Raw genomic sequence first — 15,117 nt, 5'->3', positions numbered from 1 at the left:
CAGAGACTTGGAGTAGGGTGAAGTAAGGAATCCCAGGATCTCAGCCCAAGCTCTCTGAAGGGTCTATTGAGTGCACATGTGTAAGCACAGCATTCCTCTTCTATGTAAACTACTTCTGCCAAAAACTTGCCCTTTTAAAAACCTGAACAATGAAGACTCTCTGCCAAAATTCATCACAGTGTAGTCTAAGACAACAATCCCCACGGCGCTGAGAAATGTGAATCAAGTCAAAGAAAGGGAAATGTTATCCCCTCATCTGTATATCCAGTACAAATGCTTTTGAACAGCTACTTTACAGGTGATAAAAGCCTTCATAAGTTGATACAATAATTTGACTTATACTAATTTTCTACTTTGTAATTATACATAACTCACCTTACACTATTTCATCATGCAAATACTTTTACAGATAGAACAGTCTGGCTACTTCGACCTTCTACCAAACTGCTTGGAAAGCAACTTAACACCCCAATTTGATCATGATAAGGAAATATTTGAAGCTATAAGACGGAGGCTAGTGTGGCCAAAAGAGTGAATTTTGAATCAGAATATATGTGAAGGATAAAGTTAGTAAGTATACAATTTCACAACTGTTTTAAAAACCTGTCTTCTGATAAGGAGAGTCAGACCTCACAATTGATGAGATTTGAGACGATTATTTTCATCTGAAAAGACTTTTTGAAAATAGTACCTTAGTTATAATTATGTATTCATAAGTCATCAATTACTTGAAAATACATTGATAGGAAGTAAAAAAGGAGTCAATGATAGTCCATGCAAAAGCATAAATTTCACATCTCTATTATGCAAATTATGCAAACCATTTCTAAAGGTTTTGGTCAGAATTTGTATTTCTGCATTCTTCTTTCAGAATGAGTTGAATTACCATAGGCAGGATCTCTCTTTTAAAAAATTGCATTCAATCCTTCCATGTAACAAAAATGAAAACCTTGTACCTAAGATTCCAATGGAAGCCCAGAACACACTAGTCATATTTGATCTGGGTCTTTTTCAGACATTGTCCCTGAATCTCTGGAAGTTCAGTGGGGTATCACTAAAAAAAAAAGGCCCTTTAGCCACATATTCTGGGACTGGATTCCATGATTTTTCCCAAACAACTTCTTGAAATGTGTTTCTTTGTGTGCTATGATTCATACAAACTAAAAACAAGACAAATAAAAAAAGTATGTTTAAACTTTTCAACCACTGCCACAGTAGAGCACAAATTCAATAGAAAGTTGACTATAAAGCACAGTCAGGTAATTATTAAATAATTATAAATATGAGATAATAAAAAATAAGACATCAGCATGTATAAAGGTGAAATGACAGGACTTTTAGTCCAACTATAAGCAAGAGATTTCCCAGGTGGCACAGTGGTAAAGAATTAGCCTGCCAATGCAGGAGACACAGGTTTGATCCCTGGGTTGGGAAGATCCCCAGGAGCAGAAAATAGCAAACCACTCCAGTATTCTTGCCTGGAAAATCCCATGGACAGAGGAGCCTGGGGGGTTATAGTCCATGGGGTCATAAAGAATCAAGACATGACTGAGTGACTAAGCACATAAGCAAGAAAACTTACTAAAAGGGAAAAAAAAAAAATCCTTGGACTTTCAAAACATATGCAACCATTTGTAACAGAGAATAGAAGGAATAATGTGAGTTTTATAATAGAAAGTATATACGTAAAGTGAGGGAAAGAATTGAAAACACACACACAGATAAAAATGGAAATGGCAACACATATCTACATTTTTGGAACATATATGAGTCTTAATTTCTATGAATTTAAAGGGATATAAAAGACTCCTTAGGTAAATTTTTAATTTTTAAAATAAGCAATGATATGTGTATTATACCTATAACATTTGATATGGAATAATCTTTAATATATTTAATGTAGTAGATGTCCTTGAGATTCAAAGAAGAGAAACAAGACCATAGTCATTGAGCCTTTTTTGGCAACAATTTGAAAGCACAACCATCATGTAGAACTGAAGACATCTGACACAGAATATGGATCTTGTCAATATCGATAAAATAGCAAAGACTAAAGTGTGAAAAAAGTGTGCCCTCTCTTTTAATATTTAAGGCTGATTTATGGAACATTACTGATACATAGCTTTCTTTGCACAAGAACCGATCACAATGGTGATGTAAAATTTTTTATTAATCCAAGTAATATATTTTATTTTGAAAAATAAGTAATTACAAGAACACTTCAAAATATGCATTTATTATGATGAGATCTATTATACTTAGCATCAACAGGAAAAAAACAGTAGAATAGTTCCACCTTGAACTAGGGGAATAAAGTAAGCGTTAATTGAACAACATTAACCTTTCTGACCAGAGAATGGTTCACCTTTTATATAGTTTCTCACCATGGTCAATCTATATGCTTTCAAGTATAATTTTTACAAATAGATGTTATTTTTCAGAATGGTTTTAGATGCACAAAAACTGAAAAGACAGTACAGAAAGTTTCCTTAGAACCCACATCCAGTTTTCCCTATTATTTTTAAATCTACGATAGATAGAATGGACATTTGTTATAATGAATAAAATCAATATTGACATTTTGTTATTACCTAAAGTCCAAGTCTATTCTGATTTTTTTAGTATTTATCTAATGTTCTTTTTCTTTCCATGGGTCTCACCCAGAACACCACATTACATTTAGTTCGTGTCTCTCTGACTTCTTCTTGCTTATAACAGTTTCTCAGACTTACTTTGGTTTTTTATGATCTTGACCGGTGTGAGGAATGCTGGTCAAATATATTGTAGACTGCCCCTCTTTTGGAATTTGTCTGATGTTTTTCTCATGGTTTTATTGGGGTTATAGAACATATTAAGGGAGAGGTTGAGAGGGGGAGTATTCCTTTCATCCTTCATATCAAAGGCACATACTACCAATATGCTTTAGGACTGTTGAGGTTGACCCTGAGCACTTGCCAGAGACAGTCTCTGCTCGCCTTGTTTACTGTAAAGTACTCTTTCCCTTCCTTTCCATGCTGAGTACTCTTTGGAGGAAGTAACCATGCACAGCTCATTTCAGAAGTAAGGAGTTATATGTTCCCCTTCCTTGAGGGCCAGATACCTGCATAAAGTGTTTGAAGTTCTACTGGATGGAGTATTTGTCTCTTCTCCTTTATTTATTCATCACTCATTTATATTAGCATGGTCCCATGGATACATATTTTATACCTTGGGTTATAATCAATAATAGTTTACTTATTTTGCTTAAATTATTCTAGTGTTGGCCATTGGGAAATTTTTCAGCTGGTTCCTAGATCTCTTTGACATACCCCTATCATTGTGCACATTTGGTATGTTGAGTGTATGTGTGTGTTTGGGAAACTTGTTTATTTTTTGGCAAAAGATGATCCAGGCTCACATACATTTCCTGCCCCAGTCCTAGAATCAGCCATTTCTCTGAGGATCCCTGGTTCCTTTTATGGGACAATAATCCTAGAAAATGAGATCTAGGCCCTAGCTGTCACATATAACATTTATTTTAAAAATAAATTTCATGTTTAACCTAAGAATTAACATATATTTATGTGTAGTGGATTTATGCAAAACTTTTTATTACATTTTCTTACTTTATGCTTATCTGTATTTACTGATTTTTCAGTAATGATTGTGAATGTGTATCTGTAATGAAATCATTAATATAAAAGTTCTTTTAGATGTACACCCCATTTCAACAAGAAAACGCAAATTACTGTCAACTTCTACTGACCTTGTATTTAGTACTGTAAGTAAACTGAGAATTTTGAGGGTTCCAAATAGTTCTTTGAAATGAAGTGTTACATTTCAAGATTAAAAGTGCTCCTCCAAGTAAAAAAACAAAAGTATTCATTTTTTCACCTTAGAACACACTTTTTTCTTTCATAGAACAATTATTTCAGATATAAACAGCAAATATTTATCTGAAAGCAACAATAGCAAATACCAAAATGCAAGAAATGCCTGAATGTCATATTTGTGGACTGGGCTTTAGAAGGAGAGAAAACAAAAAAGAAGTAAAAGCCTCACACTGATTTTATACATTCCATCAAAGAAAACTAGATTATTTAGGTATAATTTGAGATTAGAAAGTCATTAGGCACATGTTCAGCTGTCAATATGTCTTTTTTTTTTTTTTTTTAAAGGCTTCTATAGAACTATTTAACTTAGGAGGGTACTTTTTTTCTGGACATTGCTTTTATGCAGTTCATACATGCTGATGTTAAAAACTTAGACTATACTATTTCTCTGTCTCTTCACTAACATAACTCCAGACAATATTTCTACTGAGAAATTGTATTCGTCTAATTTCTGCTAATCTAATGCTTGAAACTAGATATATTTAACTCAGTTACTAGGTACCAGCTATATAGGCTCTGGACCAGCTATATATTTCTGGACCAAATATAATACTGTAATAAAAAAAAGTACATAATTAGTACAGGAAAATATATTAGACATTTACCTGATGGTAGAGTAATAATATCACCTCTCTATATCTATACAATTTTATTTATTTTCCCTGAAAGTAGTAATACTGTATTTCTTCTGCTCAGTAATCTAGACTTGGTTTACTTGACTTTGTTCTTAGTAGTTATGGCCCCATTTAATAATGCTTAATAATTCATTAGAAAAATGCACCAAGTGTTCCCATTTTCCTATGATTTACTAGAACATACTTGAGATGTTGAAGTTACAACATAAAATATTGAAGTTATAGTATTATGTTAAATGCCCTATAGAAGAAACAAGGGACATAAAGTACGTCATTTCTAATTTCTGAAGCAGAAGACCCCATATATTTAAATGGATAACAGATTTAGAGAAACACAAACTCTTCTGTGAATACTTGATCATTTAATTCTACTTATTTTATAGTAGAATTTTAATTCTACTTATTTTTATAGGAGGGTAATATGTGTGGCTTACTGAGCATGGCAAAAGAATGAGCAAACTGTCTAAATTTACCAGCAAAAGATTAGAAGGTTGGTTAAAGAAGTCCTGGTTCATAACTATTAGAAATAATTAAACATTATTATTTACATGGAGATAAAAGATCAAATATTAATGATGATAAATTAAAAGTCACCAAAATCATTTAAAATTTAAATATGAACAATCTATCTTATTACATATTCCAACTTTTTGAAACATTGTCTTGAATAATTTATATTTGTAAATGTCTAATAATTTAAGTATACCTCATTATTATTACTTAAATTTCAAAATAATTTCAATGTGTTGCAGTCTCTTATCAGTGCATTTCTTGTTTGCAGTGAATTTGCTTTACCTTTATATTTCTTGGGCTTCCCTGGTGGTTTAGCAGTAAAGAATCCACCTGCCAAGGCAGGAGACGTGGGTTCGATCCCTGAGTCAGTAAGAGCCCTGGAGAAGGAAACAGCAACCCACTCCAGTGTTCTTGCCTGAGAAATCCCATGGACAGAGAAGCCTGGCAGACTACAGTCCGTAGAATCACAAAGAGTCAGGCACAACTTAGTAACTAAACAGCAAAAACGACTTAAAGTTAAGGTGAAATAAGGTGGACACAGATGATGCAGATTCTCATTTCTTAATTGGATCCTTCTAAAAAATATAATAAATTCAAAAAGAAAATAACTTTTTGTAATATGCAACCTTTTACTAAGTATTTTTATAAACCCTATTTCACATGATCATTACACTGCTCCTATATGTTATGCATTATGATAAAACACTCCACATCTCAACTTTTTTTTTCTATTAAAGGTTAAAACTCATATAAAAGCAAAACTCTCCTTTCTAAAATCTCAGAGAAAGTAAAGTATAAAACCAAAGATCTTTAAGCTGATCTTTTATAGGGGACAAAGTGATTCAAAATCATTTTATTAACTGCTTGATAATTAATTATATTTCAATATTTGTTAGTATCTAAATATGTTTAGCATTGTACTAACCTAAAGTTATAAAAAGTTAGAGAAGACAAATCCTAACTTCCAGGTCCTTTTGATCCAGTTAGGAATTATAAATAAAATTGTAAGGAAACAAATGACTGAAAAACTCAGAATATTAGCTTAAAAGGCAGGATGAAGATATAATAATAAAAAGGAATTCTGGCCAAGATTTCCTAGAGTAAAGAAGTATTTTTTAACTAACTTTTGAGGTAACAAGGTGTGGGATTGACAAATTTTTCCCATGGTCAGTCATTATTACTGTTATTACTACTTATTTCACAAATATGAATGTTTCTTTTTCCTTCAAGGAATATGTTATCAAGTCTTGAAATATTTATTAATACTTTACTTAGGTTATCTATATAGGTCCAGGTACATATAAAAGGAATAGCTTTTCAAACAGAGCTATGGTTACTCATGTTTATTAAATAAATCATTTATTAATTGACAAGAATTCTATCCAAAAAACATGTATCATCAAATTATTATGTCTCCCAAACAGAACAGTAAAGTTCAGTCACATTTCTTTTCCATAATGAAGTTGTAACAAACAATCTGAAGACATACTAATATTCATTAAATCACCACCAATTAGAACGTTTTCCCCTTGAGATTGATAAGTTGATGTTCTAAATAATAAAAATGGGGATGACTTAACCCAGTAACTCTGTCCAAGCAGAAAACAAACAGAGGGCAACAGAGATATCTGCCAATTCCAGAGGACATCTACAGATAACTTTCAGGTCTGTGATAAACCTTTTGATAGTTTACAAATACCCATGCAATGCAAAAAGACCACAGTATGAGGAATAAGACCTGAGCACCATGAAACATATAGTTTTAATTTAACTCCAACTCCAAACAATATATTTCCTAGTTTTGGAAAAGACGTGAGAGTAATTCAGCCTGGTGACTCAAGTTCAAACCTATATTTAATGTGTTAGCCTGTCACTGGAAACAGTACATGTGCTTCCTCTGCCTTTGTAATTGTTTATATTCCAGACCCTCCCTGACACCAAAAATAATTCCCACTCCCACCCTTACCAGCTCCCTCCACACACAAAGGAGATTGAAAACACAGTTTAGCTTTGTGTATAATTTTCCCATGCAAAATTATAGAGCAAATTATCTAAGACTAAGTACAAAGTCTGCAAAAAGGCAAAAGAAAAGATACATAATTATTTATCTTTTACCCTTAGTTTCTACTGGTGTTGGTTATAATTCTCTGAAAATTTCAAAACATTTTGCATTGCCAGGCATTTTCCCTTAATCTCCCCTCTCAGAGAGTCAGCAGGAGGGTAACAGGAGTCAAATGATTATTTCTTGCAAGCAAATGGGCCACAGACACAAAGGTGAAATGGTGGTGCCAAAATATGAAGTAAGTTTGTAGGTATCAGGTTGTGAAGGCAGTAAGTAGACTAAGGAAAACTTCATTAACCTCAGAGAATTTTCTCAACATAGCCAAAGGGTTACTATTTGATAAAATGTTTCTTTTTGTTCTGTTTTTCCTATATAAACATTATTAAATAATTCCCCATAAGGCACAGTGACCTGTATAAATATAAATTATTGATATCATGTACATAAGATTCTTGTTCTACACACTTGTTGTGGCCCATACCCATCTTCAACCCTGAATCCCATTTAAATTGTTGGGGTTTTTCCCCTGTAAATTATAATACACAGATACTGCATCAAACTGATCTTAGAAAGGTCCCTTAAGTGGCGTCATGGAAAGCTGCCTGAAGTTCTTAAAAGGTGACCAACATCCAGGTAAAACAGTTCCAGTCTCAGCTCCACCTCTTACTAGCTTACATTTGAACAGAGCAGCTAACACTTTCACATCTCATTGTTCTCATCTCTAAAAGGAAAGTGACTGCTTTGTTTACTCCCTTAACCACCAATACCATTTTTAAGAATTATATTTTTTCTTAAAATTGAAAAAACCAAAATGGGACACCCCACATTTCTAACTCTGTTTCTTTTCTTTAAAAAGAAAAACTAACTAAACATGGCGAGTTCATGGCTTAATGTAGCACCTTTCCAAAGCATCACATTTTTGACCTACACCTTAAATGCAATGCATGCCAAGTTGCTTCAGTCGTGTCAGACTCTTTGCGACCCTACAGACTGTAACCCTCCAGGCTTCTCTGACCACGGGGATTCTTCAGACAAGAATACTGGAGTGGGTTGCCACACCCTCCTCCAGGGCATCTTCCAGACCCAGGGATCGAACCCTCCTCTCACAATTCCCGCATTAGCAGGCGGGTTCTTTACCAACTAGCGCCACTTGGGAAGCTCTTAAATGCAATACTTTAATTACTGGCTGAGAGGGAGAAAAATCTGATCATAGAACCCGGATAAAGGGACAAGAGACCTTGCTGAGGTTTCAGACAATGGCAGTCACACAATATAGGTTGCTGACTGACATAATATAAAGCCTAATAAAATTGTGTGTACAAAAAAAAAAAGAAAAAGAAACGTACTGCTGTTGAGAATATTAATGGTGATAATGTACAAAATACCTAGGATGCAATGTGTTTGTCCCTTCCCTTTTCCACCAGTTTTCCACTTCATAAATGGGCAAATTCCATTTGAAATTTTGGCAGTCCAGATCAGTACCCTTTTATTGTCTCTCAGCTACCTCTTGACCCTATTCTTATCTCTTCCCACATCTCCTTCCTGTACTTCCTGGCCTTTTCTCTTCCAAAGGCCAAGGCCTTTTCCCATCTCCCTGACCTGAACCATCACTTCGTAGCCTATCAGCGACGGCTTCTCTGGCCAGCTTTAACTGCTAGAACAGGCCTCAGTGATTCTGAGGCGGGACAGAGTTAAAGTAACTGCTGGCTGGGGCTGCTCACACCCAACCCAGACCTTTCCTGCTCATCCTCCTAGCTGTCTGGCTCAGAACAGCAGGAGAAGCGAAGGCAACACAGGAGTGATGACATGTGATTCTCTCCCTTCCCCACCCTTCACATTTTTCTTTCCACGTGCAGAACCCGGAAGGCTCTGACCGCTCTTGCCCCGGCGGTTGCCATGGTTACACAATAGCAGCCCCAGACCCCGGAGTGGGGTCTCATCCAGTCTACCTCGCCCTCAACCCTTTTCATCCGTTAGGGACACCGTCCTCAACACACACCCACGGGAGGAGAATCTTTCCAGCTAAATTTGACTTTCGGTCCCCTCGCCCCTTCTCTGGCAAATGGCACTGACAGGCTAAGGATGGGAGGGGCTTTGGTGGGGAAAGAAGAGTCTTCGTAGAGACATTTGCCTTTCATTACAGCTTCACTTGGGGCTAAATAGCGGAAAGTTCGCCTATTTAACTCCAGTCTCGGTAACTTAAAATTGGGGACCTCAGCGGCCGCAGCTGCTGGGCACGCGGCTCCGGTCCAGTCCCTTCGAGTCCAGCCTAGTCGCGGGAGCGCGGCGCCTCCTTCTCCTGTCAGGTCCCTTCCGCGCGCCAGGAAGCAAGCAAAGCAACTCAGCCCACGAGGTTGAACTAGCTCGTGAGGGAAGGAGAATCAGGTGATGCCGAAAACTGCCGGGGCTCTTCCAGGGCGGACCATTAACGCATGAACTCCGGGCGCATGGGGAGGGGTTGGGGAACACCCCGCGGGGTTAAATCAGGCGGGTTAAACTCCCGGCAGGAGTCAAATCCGGGCCTTTTCTGAGGGAGCCCAGCGAGGCTACCGGGGGATGCCCGGCTCCCTTAAGAGTGCGTTTGGCAAGAACCGCCTTTCCCAGTCAGCCAGCTCTGAGGCTGGTGTCTGCTTCCAACTTTGCCCTCCGAGTCTGGGAAGATGCAAGCTCCCGTCAGAAGGAGCGTCACGGTTCCCTCACAGGGTAAAAGGCGTCGCCCATCCCTCCCCAAAAGCACCACAACACAAACAACCGCCACGGTCTCCCCGTCCCCTCCCCCACGCGTCGGGAAAAGGAGCGAGGGAGGGCGCAGACGCCCCAGGTCAAGTCCTCCTCAGACGGTCCCCACCGACGCGTCTGCGAATGAACCTGCAGCCGGGGGAGCCAGGGGGCACGTTCAGAAGCGCTCCCGGCCGCCAGCGTCCCGGAGGGAATGAGAACGAGCGAAGTTCCCGGGCGCGTCCGGGAGGAAAACTTTTGCCCGACTCGGGCTGAGGAGACTGCGGCGGTGGTGGCGAGTGTGGGGGCTGCGCCCGCCGCCACGCTGTCCCTGTGCCGCGAGCCAGGACCGTCCGCGCCTCAGCGCCGGATTCTCCGTCTGGCCCCCGGCGGACCCACTCCTGTCAGCTCCGGAGAGCTCTATCCGTCCCATAATGTTCCGTATCTCCCAGACACTCGGTATCCTCACTTCAGACCCTCGGCCACCCCGGAATCCAGTCATCCCTTACTGAACACCGCGGTCCCCAGAGCACCCTCCCACAGGAGCAGCAGGTGACCCGAAACCTGCCTTACCTGCCGCGACCTCTTCTCTCCCTCCCTCGGTGCCCGCTGTCTCTTCAGGAAGAGAGGAAGGGGATGCAGGAGGTGCGCGAGCGAGGCGGCGACCCGGGACACCGGCGCGACCTCCTCTGAGCGGCAGCGCTAGCTGAGCCGCGGAGCCGCGGGCGGCCCTGGTGGAGCGAGGAGGCTGCGGCCACAGAGGACTGGCCAGGAGGCAGGGGGCGCTGCTGACCCCCAAGCGCCCTGCCGGAGCGGCGCGGAGCCAGGCACCAGCTGGAGCTGAGGGGAGGCGATTGTGGCGAGGAAAGGCACGCTCGGAGCGGGAGGCCGGCTTTTAAGTTTGTGGTGTGACCGCAGCAGCTGTCCCGGGAGAGACTCAGGCTTTCTAAAAAGGGGATGCTCAAAACGCCGGGGATTACCTCTCCCCTTCCGATCTCCTCCCCCAGCCCTTGGCCCCCCCTTCTCAGTGCGCACGCCAGTCCTCCCCAGCGTGCAGAAGTCCATCCCCGTCGGCGCGCGGGCTGTCAGCAGCGTGGATTAAATGTAGCCCCAGCCGCGCTAGGGTATGTTTTTCCGGTCAGGGCACTGTGTATGTAAAGGAACTTCTGACGTTTGAACCCTCGCCTCCGTGAATTTAGGGCCTGTTTATTGTATACCATGAAGTCTCCAAAGACTCCCCGCGGAAGAAACAGGACAAACCTTGTCTCAGAAACTCTAGGACTCTAAAAGAGTACCTGTGTTCCAGTCTATAAAATTACGATCCACTGTTACTGTTAGTGGCCTTGAAAGAACTGGCCTTGAAAGATGAGCGACAGAAATCAGCCCACCAATAAAGGGCTGGCACCGAGGGAAGACCAAGCAGAAGGAAAACAAAAAACAAACACACACACAACAGAAGGTGTAAGTCTTTTTTTTTCCTCTTTACCTCATACCAGACCAACAGAGTTAAGTCACTTATTCCTGTCTTACTTTCCCTGTGTAGATTTGTACACACCTTGGTCACGCAATAGAAAACTTGGAAGTGTATGAGGAATAGGCTGAATCCACATTTTGTGGAGCCTGGAACTCACACGATTTGGAGGATTTGGGATCCTCTTTAAGAAAATGAATACAGAAATAATGATTTGATTCCACGGATTTTAGAAATGAATTCGTTATCAGGCTGACCTCAGGGACATGGAGAAGGGCTGTGCAAATGATGAGTCATGAAACTTTGGGTCTTATTGGCTAACGTGTCTATTATGGGAACTCTGGGTCCGTGGTCACACACCTTGCACTTATTAGTCTGAAACATAAAACCGACTTGGGGTGGAACCTCTGAAAAAAAGCAGCCACGGGGTCCTGCATTTGTCAGCTTGATTTAAGAGCACAGCTTGTAAGGTCTCAGAGCTCCCTTGGCAAATGACAAGGCGGGGTTTGGTTTGGGGGCAATGAGCAGACAATGGCAACAATGGAAGAACTGGTCTGGGGAGGAGACTCTTCATTCAGCCTTCCTCTGCTCAGGGAGCTGAGGGCCACCAGAACTAAATGAGTCATTTTAAGTTACAGATGGTTGGTGGCAGAGCCAGCTTAGGAGGGATTCAAGTTTCCTAACTCTAACCAAGGTTCTTTCCTGTGTCTCATACTGCCCCATCACTGTAACCTTGGTTTTGACTGTCAACCAACAAACCCCATAATTTTCTTCTTTGGATACAGGAAAATTTACAGACTATTCCAACATATAGCCATGTTTTTTGCTGCATGCTTTCTATTTAGTGTCATACCACTCATTTTATAGTTAACCATATGCTTGATATGTTTGCTACATTTTAAAATATTTTTATGTTGTTTTATTTGTTTAGGTCATTGCCCCCAGACCAAACTGCAAGCTCACTGTGACAACAAAATGCCTCTTTTGTCTCCCCCAGCATAGCTTAGGGTTTTGCATATGGTGGGTTTGTGATAAGAAGCTTTTGATTTTTATTCTATTAATTTTCTAATATTTTGTCAGTTTGTTGGCCAGAATGTTGTATTTAACTAGAATTGTGGTTAACTCTGGATTTCCCCTTTTTCCCTCCTGTCTCAAATCCTAGCTTAATATACTCAAGCTAAATGACATCTCCCTTTTGCTACTGTCTCAAACTTTTCCACAAAACCCCCAAAGAAATAGTCACTCTCTCCTGTTTTTCCAAAGCACTTTGATTTCGCTACCAAATACATCTCTTTCACATTATATCATACTAAGTTATACATTTGTCTGCATCCCATACAAGAGTATCACCTGTTTTGTGTTCTTGTTTCTCTAGCTCCTAAAACAATGAATGCCTATGAATTTGTATTAAACTGATTTAGTTTGAAGTACCCTGACTTCAAATTTAGACCGCATTTTCTAGGGCATCCTGAACATACCATGAGAAGACAACATCTGGAAACTGGGTTCTGTGCTTTCTTTCCTTTTAATTACTCTGAGCACGCAGCAGGCAGAGTCAACCACACAGCTCAATTGTGATGAATGGCCTCAGCTGTGCCCAGGGCTTTGTAATCCTCACGATACTTGTGAGTGTCTCGCATATGGTGGGTGCTTAACAAATATTTGGGGGTTAAATGAGTTAATGAAAACAGTGGATGTGATGACAATAATTAGTCACTGAATTTATTTCTGAAATTTCTACTAACTCTACAGGATCTCACACAGTATGGATACCACATATCCCTAGTATGGTTTTACAACTGTTTTTAAGAGTTTGAAATTTACTGTTATCTAAAGCAGTTTGGTGGGAGAAGGCAATGGCACCCCACTCCAGTACTCTTGCCTGGAAAATCCCATGGACAGAGGAGCCTGGTGGGCTGCAGTCCATGGGGTGCCTAGGAGTCGGACACAACTGAGCGACTTCACTTTCACTTTTCACTTTCATGCATTGGAGAAGGAAATGGCAACCCACTCCAGTGTTCTTGCCTGGAGAATCCCAGGGACGGGGGAGCCTGGTGGGCTGCCATCTATGGGGTCGCACAGAGTCGGACACGACTGACGCGATTTAGCAGCAGCAGCAGCAGCAAAGCAGTTTGGTAATCTGGTCTGCAGTGTTGGTTAATACCCAATCTGGATTCTTAAAATAACATCCAGTAGGAAAAGACTGAGCACACACATACACACACACACACACACACACACACACGAAAAGTATTTTACAGAGTTTTATTAAAATGTAAGGTGTGTTATATAGTTTAGTTTATCTTCGAGGGTGACTCTTCGAGTCTCAGCAAATGATCCTTAATTACACTGAAAGAGATGTCTCTCATCATGCGTGCTCAGTCCTTTGTGTCTGACTCTTTGCAATCCTATGGATTGTAGCCAGCCAGGGTCCTCTGTCCATGGGAATCTCTAGGCAAGAATACTGGAGTGGGTTGCTGTGCCCTCTTCCAGGGGATATTCCTGATCCAGAGATGGAACCCACATCTCCTGCATTGCAGGCAGATTCTTTACCGCTGAGCCACCAGGGAAGCCAGTATGTATCATCAGAACTACCTAGTTGGTGCTGCTATATCTGTTCTAGACTGAGGGGAAAAAGAAAAGAAAAAAAAAGGAAAAACAAAATTCCTTCCAGGTGCTTGGAAACTTTATTGAATGAGTAAACTTCTCTTGACTGTCCAGTTTATTCCTCTGTGACACACTACTCATCTTCCTTAGGGCTCACAGATTGAATCAAAGTCATTTTCACTCTATGGTAGTAGATATACATTAGATAATATGAAATACAGTATTTCTTAAGGATTACATTTTGATACTGAATAATGCTAAAGAATAAAATTCTAATTGTAGAATTTCAAGAATCGTTAATCTGTTTCAGAACCCATAAAGGAAGGTAGCATGGATGGAAAAGGATAGAATAGGTATATGCTAGGCTTTTCCAGTTCCACATATAGCTACCTCTGCCCAGGAGACAGGAGAATGATAATTACTGGCTCCAGAGTTTAAATCTAGCAGAATCTCAGAGGTTTTGACTATACTTTAAGCAGAAAGTAAGTACTTTTCTGTACAATCTTCTGTTGACAAAGCTATGGAAATTAAAAGGAAAAAGACAGATAAAAGAGACTGCAAAGTTCTCTGCACAGAGACAAGGAAATGGAGACGAAACCCAATCCATTTAGTGCTCACTTCTATAAAAATAATCGTACCTTGGTCAGACATAAAACCCTTCTGCCTTATAAATTAAAATACTATTTTATGAATATTTTCCCATGTATTAGCACATTAGTACCAACAGATAAAAGATATTATTATACTCGTATAAGAAAACTGGGGTATGTTTTAGTTTATGTCTAATTGAAACAAGTGATGACATGAGTTGAAAGCAGCTCACCCAACTCCTAATCTTCTATCAGATACTTTCCCTTTATAAACTGAAGATATTTTTTCACATCTGTTTCATTTGATCATGACAATTCACGCATCACTGGATCATTAGGTAGTAACATATTAAGATCATTATATCATGTTTAGTAGTGGAAAAGAACACACCTGACTTTCACCTTTAATACAGTATTAGACATAGTATTAGCCAGGCATAGATCTCTCAGAAGTAAATGGATCCCTGTTTCTCATCATCAAATAAAGACAGAAGATAGTTTATAGTTAGTTCATCGGAATGTGAAACTATAATGTCTTTGTGTTTTAAACTCTTATAACATCATAATCATAAATATTTAGAGTTAGGAGAGACTTCAAAGATCCTCTAGTCTTCATGTTATACATGAGGAAATGAAAGACGAGAAGACG

General features: G+C 39.7%; 1 protein-coding gene and 1 long non-coding RNA gene across 3 annotated transcripts in view; one reads left to right on the top strand and one right to left on the bottom strand.

Moving 5' to 3' along the window:
* Nucleotides 1–10,506, bottom strand: part of SEMA3D (semaphorin 3D) — a 230,242-nt gene extending 219,736 nt beyond the window's left edge. The window contains exon 1 of one of the 2 annotated variants that reach the window (XM_019958589.2): nucleotides 10,374–10,506. The gene's annotated coding sequence lies outside the window, so the exon portion shown is untranslated. The remainder of the gene's footprint in view (nucleotides 1–10,373) is intronic. The other variant, XM_070787656.1, reaches the window with a different exon arrangement.
* A 306-nt stretch (nucleotides 10,507–10,812) lies between these two features.
* Nucleotides 10,813–15,117, top strand: part of LOC139182689 (uncharacterized) — a 297,930-nt gene continuing 293,625 nt past the window's right edge. The window contains exon 1 of the long non-coding RNA XR_011566214.1: nucleotides 10,813–11,261. This is a non-coding gene — a long non-coding RNA (uncharacterized lncRNA). The remainder of the gene's footprint in view (nucleotides 11,262–15,117) is intronic.

The sequence above is a fragment of the Bos indicus genome, chromosome 4 (genome assembly GCF_029378745.1).
Source record: "Bos indicus isolate NIAB-ARS_2022 breed Sahiwal x Tharparkar chromosome 4, NIAB-ARS_B.indTharparkar_mat_pri_1.0, whole genome shotgun sequence".
Lineage (NCBI taxonomy): Eukaryota > Metazoa > Chordata > Mammalia > Artiodactyla > Bovidae > Bos > Bos indicus.
Note: the sequence above shows the minus strand (reverse complement) of the source record. Positions and strands in the feature narration are given on the sequence as shown.